Source organism: Gorilla gorilla, chromosome 7 (assembly GCF_029281585.2).
Source record: "Gorilla gorilla gorilla isolate KB3781 chromosome 7, NHGRI_mGorGor1-v2.1_pri, whole genome shotgun sequence".
NCBI lineage: Eukaryota > Metazoa > Chordata > Mammalia > Primates > Hominidae > Gorilla > Gorilla gorilla.
The window spans coordinates 8962868-8980144 of NC_073231.2; the positions used below are offsets into that span (position 1 = coordinate 8962868).

The 17277-nt window shown below is 39.3% G+C and overlaps 1 protein-coding gene across 2 annotated transcripts in view; it reads right to left on the minus strand.

Moving 5' to 3' along the window:
- The window catches only part of CSMD1 (CUB and Sushi multiple domains 1), a 2071408-nt gene that overhangs the window by 1664289 nt on the left and 389842 nt on the right, over positions 1–17277 (minus strand). The gene's annotated exons all lie outside the window — the stretch shown is intronic.

Sequence of the window (17277 nt, forward strand, 5' to 3'; positions counted from 1 at the left end):
TTTTTAAACAGCATCTTTTCATTAATTAAATTGAAAATTGTACATAAATGTTTATCACATAAAGGCACAATGTTAGACACTGCAAAAGGTTTTTTTCTGCAATAAGCTGTTCCATTTCTACAGTTTATAAAGAGTAAGGACAATAAAACATGCAGGAAGAGCAGTAATTACAGAATGAAAAAGTGGCCTGTGAGGAATATGTACACACTAAGAATTTAAAAAGTCAGGTGTGGTTGCTCTGACGGAATCAGGAAAATAATCCTCATGCCAATGGCGAAGTTTAAACATACATACATACATATACATATATATATGTATATATATATAAAATCCTCATGCCAATGGTGAAGTTTAAACACACATACATACATATACATATATATGTATATATATAAAAAATCCTCATGCCAATGGTGAAGTTTAAACATACATACATACATACATACACACACGTGTGTGTGTGTGTTTGTGTATGTTTGACAGAATTTTGCTCTCATCCTCCAGGCTGGTGTACAATGGCTTGATCTCAGCTCAGTGCAACCTCCGCCTCCCAGGTTCAAGTGATTCTCCTGCCTCCCTTAGCCTCTTAAGTACCTGGGATTACAAGCACCCGCCACCACACCCAGCTAATTTTTAGTATTTTTAGTAGAGATGGGGTCTCAGCATGTTAGCCAGGGTGGTCTCGAGCTCCTCACCTCATGATCCACCAACCTTGGCCTCCCAAAGTTGTGATATTACAGGTGTGAGCCATCATGCCCGGCCTTAAACCTATATTTTAAGGATACTTCTGAAGCAACATATTCTGGAAACTCCATGTTTTAATCCCATTCTGAATTTCCAGTTTTATTTCCATTATTGGCTTACTTATGTTCCATGTTTCTGTTAAATTCTAGGATTCAATTCTCAGATGAACATTTCCCAAGTGTAAAACTTTACCTAGTTTTCATAAGTCTTATAAGGGTATAATTAAGTCTTTAACTCCAGATGCATAGCTCAATTTCCTGTATTTTATGTTTACATTTCCAAATCCCTACTTACTTTTAATTTTCTTAAATACTACCATTTCCATGTGAACTGTCACATCTTTATAGTAGTAAATGTGACCAGTCTACATGAGTGCGTTTCTCTGTTTTTGTTTCTGTATTTAAAGAGGGTAGGAGGACTAAATATTTTGTTTTTAAAATGTATTAAACACCTATGTGACCCTGACTGTACCAGGCACTGCTTTCAATTGTTATGTAAACTTCATGGAATCTAAGCCTGAGCTTGCCCCCTGCTGCCCTTCCCCTTGTAGGTACTGCCTTAACATGCCCTCTTCTCTCAGCTGTGGTCATCACCCAGCCAGGTGTCTCCATGCTCATTAATTTATTTCCAGGAAGGTACATGAAAGACATGAGCCCTGTATCATATATCTTTTTAACATTTTCATCACAGTATTGACCATCTTCCTTTGTTGTGTATCGTGTAACACAAATAATGATATTAAAAGCATAAAAAAAACTACTGCATCCACTTTACAGGTGAGAAAACTGAGGCACAGTGAAGTTATGGAAATTTCCTAATATCATGAGGTTCTGGCTTGGGCCGTCGGGTTCCCAGCATGAGTTGTTCCCCATGTCGGACGTCTCATGAGGCTCCTCCTTTCTCCTGTTCCATCTCAGCCATAACTGCTCTCTCCCCTCCTTCCTCTTCGTGGCGTCACATAAGACATTCTCGTCTACCCCGGCTGAGCAAAATGCACAGCGTCTTCCAAGGTAAATGCGACAACTCCTGGAAGCCCCTCCTGATTATATCAGCCCAAATCAATCTCTCTCCCTTTGAGGTTCTCCTAACATTTCATTTCCTTACGATAGTGTTAATTATATCCTGTCTTAAAAAGTTGTATCTTGTACATACTGCCCGCTTCATACTGCATTGTAAATTCATGGAATGCAAATAATTTATTGCATTTTTCCCTGGTATTGTGTTTGACATCATCGGAAGTTCAATGCACATTTTTACATCACTTTTAGGTGAAAAGATAGACAACGATTGTCCACCTCAGTCCTTATTCCGGTGCCTCACATGTAACAGACATGTGGTCATGGCTAGGTAAATCAATCCGTGGAGTAAAGACTGCATATGAAACTAGATTACATGACTACATTTTAAGGTAAATATTCAAATAATATTAACTGAAAATGAATGGTAGAAAGAATCTTTAGTCAAGGATAGCATCTATGAACACAAATTTCTATTTTAGAATTTAGTTGACTTGTTGATAAAACTAATTTGGCAATGAAAAGAGTGTTTCATATAATATTAATAATAATTGGGCATTTCAAAATGTTTATTTCATGAAGAAAAAAGAACAAGACACATGTAGAGGAAGTAATGAATTATTTTAAGTTGAATATATACTACTTTAATTAAATCTTATTCCCTCTCGATATACTGTACATTTTTAACTTATATGTTTAAGATATGAGTCCAGTTTTTATCTTTTTGAGCTTGGCAGATCTAGCAAGCAGTTGTTTTCTATTTTGAAAACTGTTTTTGAATATGAGATAATCTTATGCAGAAAAAGGGTTTGAGAAGCATGCATTATTTTAAATACATAACAGATTCATTTTAGCCAGCACTGTAAAAAATACTCAATATATCATTAAGACATATTTTAGAAGAGACTATATTTAGGAATTGATCCCTCAGTGTTAAAAGAAAGTTAGTGGAAAGGGGAGTTCATTTTAATCGGTCCATGCTCCCAGTTGAGGTAACATAAGCAGGTCTGTTTTAACAGCTTCCGGAGAATTCCCAGAGGGCCCTCACCTCAGACCGACAAGACCATCTTGGCAGACAATTGCCTATTGGCTATTGCTGGGCTCTGAGCAAATGAGTCAGGAAGCCTGGGAGGGCACAAAGCACTGACCCAAATCTCTGGACTCTTCTACCTCCTCCAGATCTGCTGTGAATTGTCCCCTACATCCACCATCAACTTGAGTCTCACAGTACAGTCAGGTCAAAGAAAAAGTTGGGGCTAAGGAAGCATTTGATGGAAGACAAACGATGATGGCTAAAATCTCAGTAGCCTGTGACGATGAAATGAAACAGCATCGCAGAGAGAGAAGCAGTCATGGGACACTGCGTTCCGAGCCTCTTTCTTTCGTTTGTTTTGTTTTGTTTTTATTATCTCAACTGATGAGCTCTGTGAGTAGCACACAAGGAATAATCCTTCCCTGGCATGTCCGTAGTGAAAATTGACAGAGATGAGGTTTGTCATATATCTGACACCCACTAAGCACTTAGAATTACTGTCAATAATAGTAGAGGGCTGACCTAAAAAATGGTTCGGGACATGATCTCCCAGCTAAGATAAAACAGCTTGTCATCAGACCAAGTCTCCTGCAGAGCCAAATTAGAAAAGCTGGATAAAATATATTAAAAGATAAACATAATTGTTTTGAGGACAAAGGAGAGATTATCAGGGCTGCAACAACTTGAGGAGCCAGAATAACGGAGAGAAAGAAAACACAGAGTGGTGAGCCCAGTACAGATCCACTCTTTCCTCCAGGCACCAGGCAGAAAATGGAGAAACTAAGTCCTGTAGTCTCACAGGAGTGAGAGAGTCAGGAAGGAAGACAGTCTCTAGCAAGCTCCAAAGCCTACAGTTGAAGGTCACTGAAGGGCTACACATTAGCAAGGATGCACCTGGAAATGGACCAGCCCTCACAGTGAGAGGTGACAGCGTGCTGGCAGCCTTCATAGTGAGAGGTGACAGCATGCTGGCAGTCCTCACAGCCCTCGCTCGCTCTCGGCGCCTCCTCTGCCTGGGCTCCCACTTCGGCGGCACTTGAAGAGCCCTTTGGCCCACCGCTGTACTGTGGGAGCCCCTTTCTGAGTTGGCCAAGGCCGGAGACCACTCCCTCAGCTTGCGGGGAGGTGTGGAGGGAGAGGCGCGAGTGGGAACCGGGGCTGTGCGCTGCACTTGCGGGCCAGCTGGAGTTCCGGGTGGGCGTGGGCTTGGCTGGCCTCACACTCGGAGCAGCTGGCCGGCCCTGTCGGCCCCGGGCAATGAGGGACTTAGCACCCGGGCCAGTGGCTGCGGAGGGTGTACTGAGTCCCCCAGCAGTGCCGGCCCACCGGCGCTGCGCTTGATTTCTCACCGGGCCTTACCTGCCTTCCCGCGGGGCAGGGCTCAGGACCTGCAGCCCGCCATGCCTGAGCCTCCCACCCACTCCATGGGCTCCTGTGCAGCCCGAGCCTCCCCAACAAGCACCACCCCCTGCTCCACGGCACCCAGTCCCATCGACCACCCAAGGCCTGAGGAGTGCGGGCGCACGGCACCGGGACTGGCAGGCAGCTCCACCTGCAGCCCTGGTGCAGGATCCACTGAGTGAAGCCAGCTGGGCTCCTGAGTCTTGTGGGGCCTTGGAGAACCTTTATGTCTAGCTCAAGGATTGTAAATACACCAATCGGCACTCTGTATCTAGCTCAAGGTTTGTAAACACACCAATCGGCACCCTGTGTCTAGCTCAGGGTTTGTGAATGCACCAATTGACACTCTGTATCTAGCTGCTCTGATGGGGCCTTGGAGAACCTTTATGTCTAGCTCAGGGATTGTAAATACACCAATCGGCACTCTGTATCTTGCTCAAGGTTTGTAAACACACCAATCAGCACCCTGTGTTTACCTCAAGGTTTGTGAGTGCACCAATCAACACTGTATCTAGCTGCTCTGGTGGGGCCTTGGAGAACCTTTGTGTCCATACTCTTTATCTAACTAATCTGATGGGGTCCTGGAGAACCTTTGTACCTGGCTCAGGCATTGTAAACGCACCAATCAGCACCCTGTCAAAACAGACCACTCGGCTCTACCAATCAGCAGGATGTGGGTGGGGCCAGATAAGAGAATAAAAGCAGGCTGCCCCAGCCAGCAGTGGCAACCTGCTCTGGTCCCCTTCCACACTGTGGAAGCTTTGTTCTTTCGCTCATTGCAATAAATCTTGCTGCCGCTCACTCTTTGGGTCCACACTGCTTTTATGAGCTGTAACACTCACCACGAAAGTCTGCAGCTTCACTCCTGAAGCCAGTGAGACCACAAGCCCACCGGGAGGGGAGGAACGAACAACTCCAGACGCGTCGCCTTAAGAACTGTAACACTCACCACGAAGGTCTGCAGTTTCACTCCTGAAGCCAGCGAGACCACGAACCCACTAGAAGGAAGAAACTCCGAACACATCCGAACGTCAGAAGGAACAAACTCCAGACGCACCACCTTAAGAACTGTAACACTCACTGCGAGGGTCGGTGCCTTCATTCTTGAAGTCAGTGAGACCAAGAACCCACCAATTCCGGACACATTTTGGTGACCACGAAGGGACTTTCACCTATCGCCAAGCAGTGAGACAATCGCCGAGTGGTGAGACCGTCGCCTATCGCTGAGTGGTGAGACAATCGCCTATCGCCAAGCACTGAGTACCATCGGACCCCTTTCGCTTGCTATTCTGTCCTATTTTTCATTAGAATTCGGGGGCTAAATACCGGGCACCTGTCAGCCAGTTAAAAGCGACTAGCGTGGCCGCCGGACTAAAGACACAGGTGTCAGACTTTCTGGTAAAGGGCTCTCTAACAACCCCCAACTCTTCGGACTTGGGACCGTTGGTTTGCCTAGAACCAGCTTCTGCTTTTCCTGTACTTCTGGGCTGAGCCCAGGGTCTACAGAGAGGAAAGCCATGCAGCTCCGGGGTCCCAACAACATGTTGGTTGACACTGTGGCCATGACCGGAACTCTCAAAAGCATGTCGCCCAAGCCAGACTCACCCATCTATCCTATCTATCCTGACCCTTGTCCTCTGGGTCCTAATGCCTGCCAGGCAAACTTCCTCTCACCTCTCCTCTCTGAGGTTAGGCCCACTTCTAAAAATTGCTACCTGTCTCTGGTGCTTTTCTAGTTTCTCCTATAAGAAAACCAGCTTTTATTTAGATTGGATCAACTTTGGATTGCATTGGATTGGATTAAGCAGCTCAAATTTAGACTGGATTAAGGAGATCAGCCCCAGTCTAACTGCCTGCCAGAAACAAAATAAATGGTCTCTGGGGAAATCAAACCTCAACCAGACTCTCACATTATTTGTACAATTTTTCTTACAAAAGATTCTATATTTAAAAAAATTACCCAGCATACCATGAGAAAAGATCAAGTGATCAAAAAGTGAGAAAAAAAAAGTACAATAGAAAGAGACTAACAGGAAGTGGAGATATTAAAGTTAGCAGAAGTTGCCTTTAAAATAACTGCAATTAATATGTTCAAAAAAATAAAAATCACCATAAAGGACATCAGCAGAGAATTGCCATCTACAAAGACTGGAGTTACATGGAAATTCTGCATTTGAAATAGGCAGTCCAAGAAATTAAAAATTAAGCTAATTAATAGCAGATTAGGCAAAGTTAAAAAGAGGATTAGAGAACTAGAAGAAAGGTTAATACACAATATTTGAAAAAGAGATAACGAAACTAATAGTAAATGAAGAATGATTGTCACAAAACGTGGAATACGGGCAAAATAATAAATAACATTTCTTTATAAGGAGAAAAAAGAAACAATGGAATGAAAGCAGCATTTGAAGAGATAATGACAGATAATTTACTGTAACTGATTACAGACTTTGCGTAGAAGTGAAAAGGTAGAATTCAGATGAAAGAAACCAAATTACAAAGAGAAAAATTTTAGTCATAGAAAAAGGACTGGCAAAGAAGCAACAATAAAACTTACAGAAGATTTTGCAATGGAAAAAAATTAAAGCCAGACGTAATGAATGCTGTCTTTAAAATGCTATAATAAAATGATGACCAACATAGAGCTCTATACAAAGTGAAAATATGCTATAAAAATTGAAGACATTTTAAGATAAATTAAATATGAGTAAATACTCTTTAGTCCTTTTCAGGTAGAATAAAAATTATATTAGATGAAAGCATGCAGGTAAAGATAGAATAAACAGCAACACAAAATATAAGCTGATGGGAAAATTATATGTAATAAAATTATTGATTTGTGGGATTTAATATATTAGCAAAATAATTTGAAAATTAATTCAGAGTTTTAATGACTATTTTCGTCATTACTTTTTTCATTATTATGCGTATGTAATGGTTGTACGTATATATGGAGTACACATGATATTTTGACACAAGCATACAATGTGTAATGATGAGATCAGGGTAATTGGGTATCCGTCTCCTCAAGCATTTACCATTTCTTTGTGTTTAAAAACATGCCAATTCCACTCTTTTGGTTATTTTTAAATATATAATAAATTATTGTTAACTATGGTCACCCTATTACACTTCCAAGTACTAGTTCTTATTCATTCTAACTGTATTTTTGTACCCATCAGCCATTCCCAATTTTTCCCCAGGCAATTCCCATTGGCAGTGACTAATTGCTTGTGTAGACAGAGATTTCTCACACAGAGTGTTGATTTTAAAGGCTACATAAACTGTTAAAGTCACAGACCAAACCTGTTACAGACTTAACCTGTTAAGTTCAGGTTTCAAATTCACAACTGTGATATTTACTAGTTTAATGATGAAAATCACACCTAGTTCCTTCTGGATGAGCCACAGCTTGGCAATTTTCCAGGAAAAATCAATGTTGTTATGGACGTAACCTTTTTAGTATTTTTTTGATGCTTTATTTTGTCTAGGACTTTTGGATAAAGACTGTTCCCTCTCGGTAATTTATATCATAAAAACACAGCACTAAAATCCCTTTTTGTTTTATTCACATGTATATGAAATACTGCCACACCATATTCCCTAAAGCATCATGCCTGTGAGAGAGATCCTCCCTGAAGAGCTGTGCGGTTCCCCACGGCACTTTCTGTGCTCCTCCAGGATGATACTGGGCTGCAGCTGCTCTGCACACAGGTCTGCAAACACAGTAGGATCATGGCAGGTGTTCAACTTTTTCTATCCAGTATCTGGCATATTATTTGATAAGAGTGCTTAACTTTGTTTGATGAATAAATAAATGGGAACTTGCATGCATGAATCTGTACTGTGTAAGAGAGGTTACATCTATATAAGAGCGTCTAAAAAGTTATAATAGAGATACTCACGAAAAATAAGTTTAGTTAATTGTGAATGAATGCTTTCATCTCTTTTAATCCATGAAACATTGCTTTTATTATTATATATGACAATATCCTACAGATGCCAATAGATTAGGTACGCTCTCTTCTTCCACATTGATTTTTCTGCCCATGGTGAGCCAACCAGCTTTTATGGCTCACTTGAAGGGTATGTAATTCCTTCAGTAAAAAATGAGTTTTCTCCAGTTGTCTGTTGTTTTACCCTGAAATGAGTACTGAGAACTGATGCGTAGTTTGAAGAGCTTAATGTTCTTTTACTCACTTTCTCTGCAAAAATAATTACACATCTGTAAAACTGTGAGCTTTTCAAAGGATCAAGTTCTTGATATATATGTATATGTAGATATATATGTATATGTACATATACGTATATGTAGATATATATGTATATGTACATATATGTATATGTAGATATATATGTATATGTACATATATGTATATGTAGATATATATGTATGTGTACATATATGTATATGTAGATATATATGTATATGTACATATATGTATATGTAGATATATATGTATATGACATATATGTGTATATGTAGATACATATGTATATGTACATATATGTATATATATGCACACATAAATTTCTCCTTGTGCAAGTGTCTAAAACCTAAGGAAATTTATTTTGATATATAACCTTTCCTAGATGTGTAAAAGAAGAAATAAGCTTTACTTACAAGTAATTGTACTCAGACTCATGATCATGATCTCATTTACTGACGAGAACTATGTCTTATGAACTATGGCTTCACTAGGTACTGGTTAAGAGATTTTCTCCACTTATGACACTCTTTATAAAGTAAAAATTAAGACTTTGCATTTATAGTAGATGCTAACACAAGCAGTTTTCACATTATGAACTTGTGGGTACCATTTTGTTAAAACATTTTGCCTTTCCACAACTCTGTAACTATAAAAAATTATGAAATTTATTGAAATGTAAAAATTGTTGTCCCTTTAAAAATTGAAGTGTGAATACTTTTAAACTCACTTCCAGTGATAGAAAGAGATTGTGTGTAGACTTTAAAGTATACCCAGCAACATCAACTAGCTACTTTCCTGAATCGTGAATGCAGCACCATTTAAGCAAGGATAGGAAAAAGAAAACTAACAAAAGGAGCAAGGTAAAGCAAAATCTAATACATGTTCAGTATTCCAAAATGCCTCTGGCTTCCCTCTAGTTATAGTGGATAATAATTTTTCAAAGACGGGCTTATTTTAAATGGCTAGTAAAATGATGTCAAACATTTTCTTAGGCATATATTTAAATAGAGGAGAAATACATTGCTGGTGTTGATTAAAACTCAATGGCTGTCAGAAGACAGTAATTTTTAGGATTCCATTAAATGCTGATACTAGCCAAAAAGAAAAAGGAAATAAAACATCAGACCACAGTTTCAAATACAGTATAGAGAGCAGACACTGGCTATGCTATCTAGAGACAGAGATAAGGAACTATCTCATAAAGACAGAGATAAAGAACTATCTCTGCCTCTAGATAGTATAGCCAGTCTGTCCTCTCTGCACTGTATTTGAAACAGTGGTCTGATGTTTTCTTTCCTGTTTAAGAAACGCTACTCTGGCAGGGCATGGTGGCACATGCCGGTAATCCCAGCCCTTTGGGAGGCCGAGTCTGGCGGATCAGCAGATCGAGACCATCGTGGTTAACACGGTGAAACCCCATCTCTACTAAAAATACAAAAATTAGCCGGGCGTGGTGGTGGGCGCCTTTAGTCCCAGTTACTCAAGAGGCTGAGGCAGGAGAATCGCTTGAACCCGGGAGGCAGAGGTTGCAGTAAACCGAGATTGCGCCACTGCACTCCAGCCTGGCGACAGAGCAAGACTCTGACACACACACACACACACGCACACACACAAAGGAAACTACTCTGTGCTTGTTTCTGTTCACAGGCTGCTGCTCAAGCTTCCACTGACACGAATGTGATGTGGCATTAAAAACATTCCAGGGTGCCCTTTCCCTTGGAAAAAATATACATACACATATACATGGCCTGTAAGTATAGTAGAGCCAAGTACAATATACTATATATAATATACATTATATAAAAACGTTATGTATACATGATACAACGTGTACTACATGCACATCATATAATGTGTAATAGTGTAAAAATAGAAAAAAAGAAAGTATGTTGTCCTTAGACTATCTTTAATTTGTAAATGTTTTAAAAAGAGAAACTAGAATTTTTATTGCTCTCAATGAGCAAAGAAAGAAAAGTGCAAAAAAGGGAATGGGTAGAGCCTTATCAGGGTTATGTAAAAGAACTAAATTTTTCTATATTGGAAAATAAATCTAATTTTTATTTCTAAATTTGTGTTTTGCCTCTGTATATATTATGCCAATAAGAATGATGCCTCAGTGATCTTTAGCCATGTTTTTTCTGCCTAATTCAAAGTATTAACCATAATATCTCATTCTTCTGAGGGACTCTGAACCAAAAAACCAATGATAGTAAGGAATAGACTATTTCTTTTTTACCAATACTAAGAATTAAAGGGTTAAGTTAAGTAAGACAAACTCTCTGCTGATCAGTGCCTGCGAGACAGCAGTGAAGAACAAATCAGCACTCCTTCCCCAGGTTAGGAAGTGCATAATATGTTAATGTCGACTCTAAAATATGGGACTTGCTTGCATTATTAATTGCTAACTCATTACTCATAATGTATTCATTCTACAATACTATTAGGCAAGTGTGTTTGCACTGTGAAGACCAAGCAAAAATAACTTCCGCAATTGTTGAATGGTACAATTAGAAACACGTGATTTCTAAATTGCAATTATCATGGCCAAAAAAATGATAAAAATAATTAGTTGCCAACTTGGGAAAAAATATATATCTTTGCCATGTCAAAGAGTATCAAGAATACTTTGACAGTTTCTGGAATGCAGTGTATTAATAATTTTCAGAATCTATCAGGAGCCTGATGCCGCTGAGACCTGCCTTCTGACACCATAGAATATGTGGCTTTTGTCTAACCCACACACTGGACCTGGAAGTTCCTAGGTTACTAGGCTAAGCAATTGCTTAAGATACTGTCTGTTCTAAAAGTCAAAATGGCTCCAAATGCTTGTCTACGCTTTTTAACAATATTACATTTATTTATTTTGTGGTGGTAACATGTATTTATGAAATCTTCAAACTTATAAAGGTTTATTTAGAATAACATGCAATTTTATTTGGTAAAGCAAGTGAATTTTGCTCAGAATTCTTTATGCTGTTTCTTTTTCTTTTAGATGAGACCAGGATAACTCATCTGTGGTATGTGTTACAAGAGTAGTGTCTAGTGTCATCCTTGAAAGTGCAGAGATGGTGACCATGGGGACAGAGAAGTTCTGGGAAGCAGACATGGACTAGTGGATTTCAATGAAAACAAAAGTCACAACCAGAATACATTAAATTCTAAAACGCACATGCTTAATCAACAATGTGAAGATACTGAAAGGACTTTGGGCTTATTAATTTTATGTTATTCATCCCTAGCTGTTCAAAAGTACTCATTAAGATTGTTCTGGTATGTAGAATGTAAATAAAATTTATAGCTTTATTTCATATATTTGAAGCGCTAGCATAATACCTGGAATTATGTCACCTCTCCCTATATGCTGTTAAAAATAAAAATATAAATTAGAAATACACTATTTAAAATAAAAATATATATTGTTAATATATGTTGTTCAAAGTTGTTGACTTTTACAACATTTTAAAGCTATATTCACGATGAAATCTTAAGAAAATGAGAAGCACTCAATAGATAGATTTTTTGTTGTTTGTTGCTTTTATGCTTTTGGTTTTCCTTTGCTTATCTGAGGACACTAGTAACTAAGATTTTGGAAATTTTTTTCCTAAAATAATTTTTAAACATTTCTTAATAAAAGGATGTGGGACATAATTTGAGCTTCTCATAATGACTGATCTTTACTTGGCAGAACTCATCGTACACATTTCTGTGATACAACAATGCTCTCAGGCCTTCTGAGCTCTGCTGAGTTGGTGATTAAAGCACACCTGGGTGCTGTCTTATTTTAGTCTTCATATCTCACCTGTGGCCTGCCTTCTTCCCTGCTGTCAATCAATTGCATGTTTCTCTGAAGCCTGTGTTCTTGACTCCAACAGAAATTCCCAGGATCTGGTATTCTCTAAGGATGTAAGCTATGCCATCAAAAGTATTGAGTCCTGAATGCATCATTTCTTCAGTTGTGTGTTGAGTGCTGTTTGCAACATATTATTAGGTATTGGCTGACTAAAGATGAAGATGAAATAAGCAATGATCTCTTAATATGAAGAACTCACAAACACCAGGAGGAATAGCCACATGTGAAGTACTAAGTTGAACAAAGACCCAGAGGAAGAAGTGAGTAATTCTTTCTGGTCTAGGTCAGACAAAATTCACACAGAAACTAGTTGGGCCAGCTTGGATATATGAGTACAACTATTCCAGGTGGAGAAGGGATGAAAGAAAAGCATTCCAAACAGAAATGAGCAAAGCTGTTGAGCAAAAGCAAATGAGCAAAGCTATCGAGCTGTAAACTTGCATGGTAGGTCCAGGAAAGCCACTGTTGTATAGCGTGATTACAGAGTGAAGGACACAGAGAGGACTGTAGTGCAAGAATCTCTATTGGGAGTAGATGCAAGCAGCTTTCCAAGGGTAGTGATGGTGGAACTGGGCCTTCAGCTGTCAGCAGGAGAGGGCATAAGTATGTATGTCAGTGTCAGATTGGAACAGGCCTGAATTTTAATATGAATATGCAATGAAAATTGCAGAGAAGGTTTTAAAGCAGTGAATTGAGGGGATAGGATCTGTTTTGGAAATACTTAGCATATTGAGGCGAATGTATTCAGCAATGAGGCAGTGGCTACAGAAAGACCATCTAGGGGGCCTTTGGAACAAGGCAGAGGGGGGAAAGTAATGACCAAGGGACTGGTGGGGAGGCTGAAACTTGGGCAGACATTCTGAGAGACTTCAGGAGATAGGAGGAAAGGCAGCTGCTAGTGCAAACACCTAGATAGACGGAGATCTTGGCAAAGGCAAAACAGGCTGCAGGTCGTGCAATGCGGCCACGATGGGACCAGTGAATTTCTTACGGACCATTGCATCTGAGGTACCGGAGGGATGTCTAACAGTAGGGGCGTGCTGGTAGATGTTTAACGAGCGGCTTTGCTGGCATAAGAGATTCCTGATTTATAACATTTGCCAATTTCTGTGGCATAAACGATACTCTCATGGTAGATTTCATGCTCCCAACAAGAATCTTCCTTTAATTGTGCCTCTTATTTTCTTATCTAGTTGCAGTAACTAAAGTGTCCAGGAGGGTATTACAGAATAGTGTAAGTGGTATATTTACAGTGGTAATTGGAATGCTTTTAAATTATTCCATTAAATTGTCACAGATTTTCTAAAAAATATACTCTTCTGTATTCATTTTCCTTGTTATTGTTGTGTTGTTTTTGAGACAGAGTCTCACTCCATCTCCCAGGCTGGAGTGCAGTGGTATGACCTTGACTCACTGCAACCTCCACCTGCCAGGTTTAAGCGATTCTCCTGCCCCAGCTTCCTGAGTAGCTGGAACTACAGGGGCCGGCCACCATGCCCAGCTAATTTTGGTATTTTTAGTAGAGACAGAGTTTCACCATGTTGGCCAGGCTGGTCTCAAACTCCTGACCCCAGGTGATCCACCTGTCTTGGCCTCCCAAAGTGCTAGGATTACCAGCGTGAGCCACTGTACCCGGCCTCTTTTCCTTATTTTTGATGACGTTTATAAAGCTCAATCCAAAATGTGTGCTAAATTTTTATCTACGAATTTTAATATTTATATTTAGTTAAAATATTGTTTTCTAAAATCTACCAATACACGAAATATCCTTTTGTTTAATCATTGTAATACTACTGAAATGTATTTCCATATTTATTGATATTTTCATTTGCTCCCAAATTCTATGTTAATATTTATTTAGAAGTTTCGAATCAGCATTTATTTATATGTGAGATTTGCTGTAGATCTCTTTCTATATGTGTTTTCTCAGGCTTTCCTGTGAAATTCATAAAAACATTTAGAAAATTTCTTATCGGTCTACATGCTGGAGGGGTTTGTAAATCACTGGTGTCATCTCATCCTGAGATATCTTGCATAATGCATCCAGGCCATTTCTTGCTCTCATTCCTTTCTTAGGGTGAATGGAGGATGCTGAGGTCTCAGCATTGAGAGAACCAGGCAGTCACTGAAGTGGATACAAATGGGCCCTACAGAATCTGCCTTTTGCTGCTGCTGAAAAGCAAGGTTAATGGAATTTCCGCAGGAACATGAGCATTAATATGATTTCCCCATTTGTTCCCTCTCCTCTTTACACATACATAGCAAATTAATTAAATACTTCTGCAGCATGGCTAAATCCTTGTTATTGTCACGATAAAAAATTAAGCATAATAATTTTAGTGCTAATTATGTATTTTTGACATAATGTTTCATTCCAACTGAAATACCCTTAAGCACAGGAGAATGGCCATTTAGTGAAAGTGAAACATAAAAGAGAATGCTTTTAGAGTCTTGGATTATTTTTCAATTATAAATAGTCCATAAAGTGACTATTTGTAGCACTTAATATTTATATATAATCACACTTCATAATGAAAGTAGAAAATAACAAATGACAAAAATATTTTTATGATTTTTGTGATCAGGAGTCTTAAAGCTCTGAAAAGACCTTAGTTTAAAATTATTAGTTACTACTTCCATGTATTAAGCACCAATTGTATACCAGATCTCTTAATTTTTCCAACAATTCCTAGCTATATGCAACATCATTTCCATTTTGCGAAAAAGGTTAGCATGCTTAATAAAGTTAAAGAACTTTATCAAAAAGCTTCTAGAGAATGGAGCACTTTGCTAAGATTGCCTGCAACAAAATACCACAAACAGAGCAGCTTAAAGCAACAGGAATTTATTGTCTCACAGTCTTGGGGGCCAGAAGTCTCAAATCAAAATGTCAGGAGGATCACGTTCCCTCCAAACCCTGCCTGTGGAGGACCCTTCTTATCTCTCCCCACCTTCTGGAGGTTGCTGGGAATCTCTGGTGCTCCTTGGCTGGAAGAATCATCAGTCTCCTCCATCTTTACATGGCCTCTTCCTCATGTGCCTCTCTGTCTATGTGTCAAGTTTTCCCCTTTTCACAAGGACACTGGTCATGTTGAATTAGGACCCACTCCAATTACCTCATTTTAACTTGATTAATTCTAAAGCGATTTTTTTTTTATTTTCTCTGAGACAGGGTCTTGCCCTGTTACCCAGGCTGGAGTGCAGTGGCGTGATCTCAGCTCACTGCAAACTCTGACTCCTGGGTTAAAGCGATTCTTCTGTCTCAGCCTCTTGAGTAGCTGGGAATACAGGCGCCAGCATGCCTGGCTAATTTTTGTATTATTAGTAGAGACATGATTTCACCATGTTGGCCAGGCTGGTCTCAAACTCCTGAACTCAAGTAATCCACGCATCTCAGCCTCCCAAAGTGCTGGGCTTAAAAGTGTGAGCCAACACACCCACCCTGAAATGATCCGTTTCTAAATAAGGTCACGTTCTGAGTTATTGGGATTTAGGAATTTGATGTGTGCGTTTTTTTGGAGGGGGCACAACTTAACCCATAACAGGAAATAAGAAGCAAATATGTATTTGAACCTGTTCTTTCAACTTCAAAACCTACATTTTACTCTGCTGCCCATGTGTTGCCGTTGTAATCAAAACTAAAACCTTTCTATTTAACATTTGAAATTGTTACCTGTCTGTTCACACGGCTATCTTTCCTCCCCAGGCTCTAAGCTATTTTAGGGCAGACATATCATCATATTTCTGGTTTTACCCCCACCTTAATAGATAAGTGTCTAGGACACAATTCCTGAGTAAATCTTCATCATGCTGAAGAGAAATGACTCTGTCAAAGGAATGTGGATGGTTACAGTGGTTTAAATATTGAGACTACATATTATAATTCAGTAGTTGAATGTTTTTCATACTTGATGCCAAAGAAATGAGATAAAACAAATAAATTTTGGGATCTGGAATATACTAGATTCCTTGTTGGATCTCACTAACAAACCTTAGAGATGTAAACATAGGTGTGCCTTTTTTTATAACTTTAATAGGGATGGAATTTTAAAAGCTTGGGGAATTTGGAATTCTGAACATCCTCATTTAGTTTTTCACAGTAAAAGAGTGTTGTTAATTAATTGCAGAAACATCCTAGAATGTAGATACGTAGGAACAGAACTCAAATTGGCTTGAGTTGGCTATAACTCTAATTCGGAGACAGGAAGGTATAATATGATAAATAAAAAGAAAGAATACATAAAGGGTGATTTCTAAGGCAAAGGATAATCATGTCAATTCAACAATTTATCTGTTTATTCATTTGTCAATTCATGCATTCATTTTCATTCCATCCATCCAAATAATACTATACATTGTCAATATGCTAACAACAATGGAAAGGCCTGGTAAGACTGTTCTGGTTCTGTGGCTTCCCTTGGAGTCCTCTCAAATGGTGGCAAGTGTTTTTGCTTCATTCTAATGTCTACTGTAGACTAGCTCTGGTGGCACAGAAACCATACATTCTCAGTGTTGCTTCCTAAACATTGTCCCTTTCGTTACTTAAGTATAAACAGTGAAGCTGGGTACTGCGATGCATGTCTGTAGTCCCAGCTACTGGGGAGGCTGAGGCTGGAGGATCCCTTGAACTCAGGAGTTGGAGGCCAGCCTAGGCAACATAGACAGACTTTGTTTCTAAAAAACAAAGCAAAACAAATGCCATTCTTATCTCATTTCTCCATCACAGAACATTTCAGCACATTTTTCTCTCTTTCAGAGCTCCTGTTTTCCTTCCTGGACACTGACACGTCTACATGGATCTTTCATTCCTTCTTTTGCATGGAATGATCTTGAATGCAGCCATCCACTCTTAGGACCCCACTGTAAATCTTGCTGTTACTAAACTATATGAACTGTATCACTTGCACAGCCTCAAATCCAGAGATCCCACATCTCCCCATAACCAGATCCACCACTTGAACACTCCCTGTTTGCCACACTGCCCACAGCATGGCCCAACCTTGCTCCTTTCTCTCAAGGGCC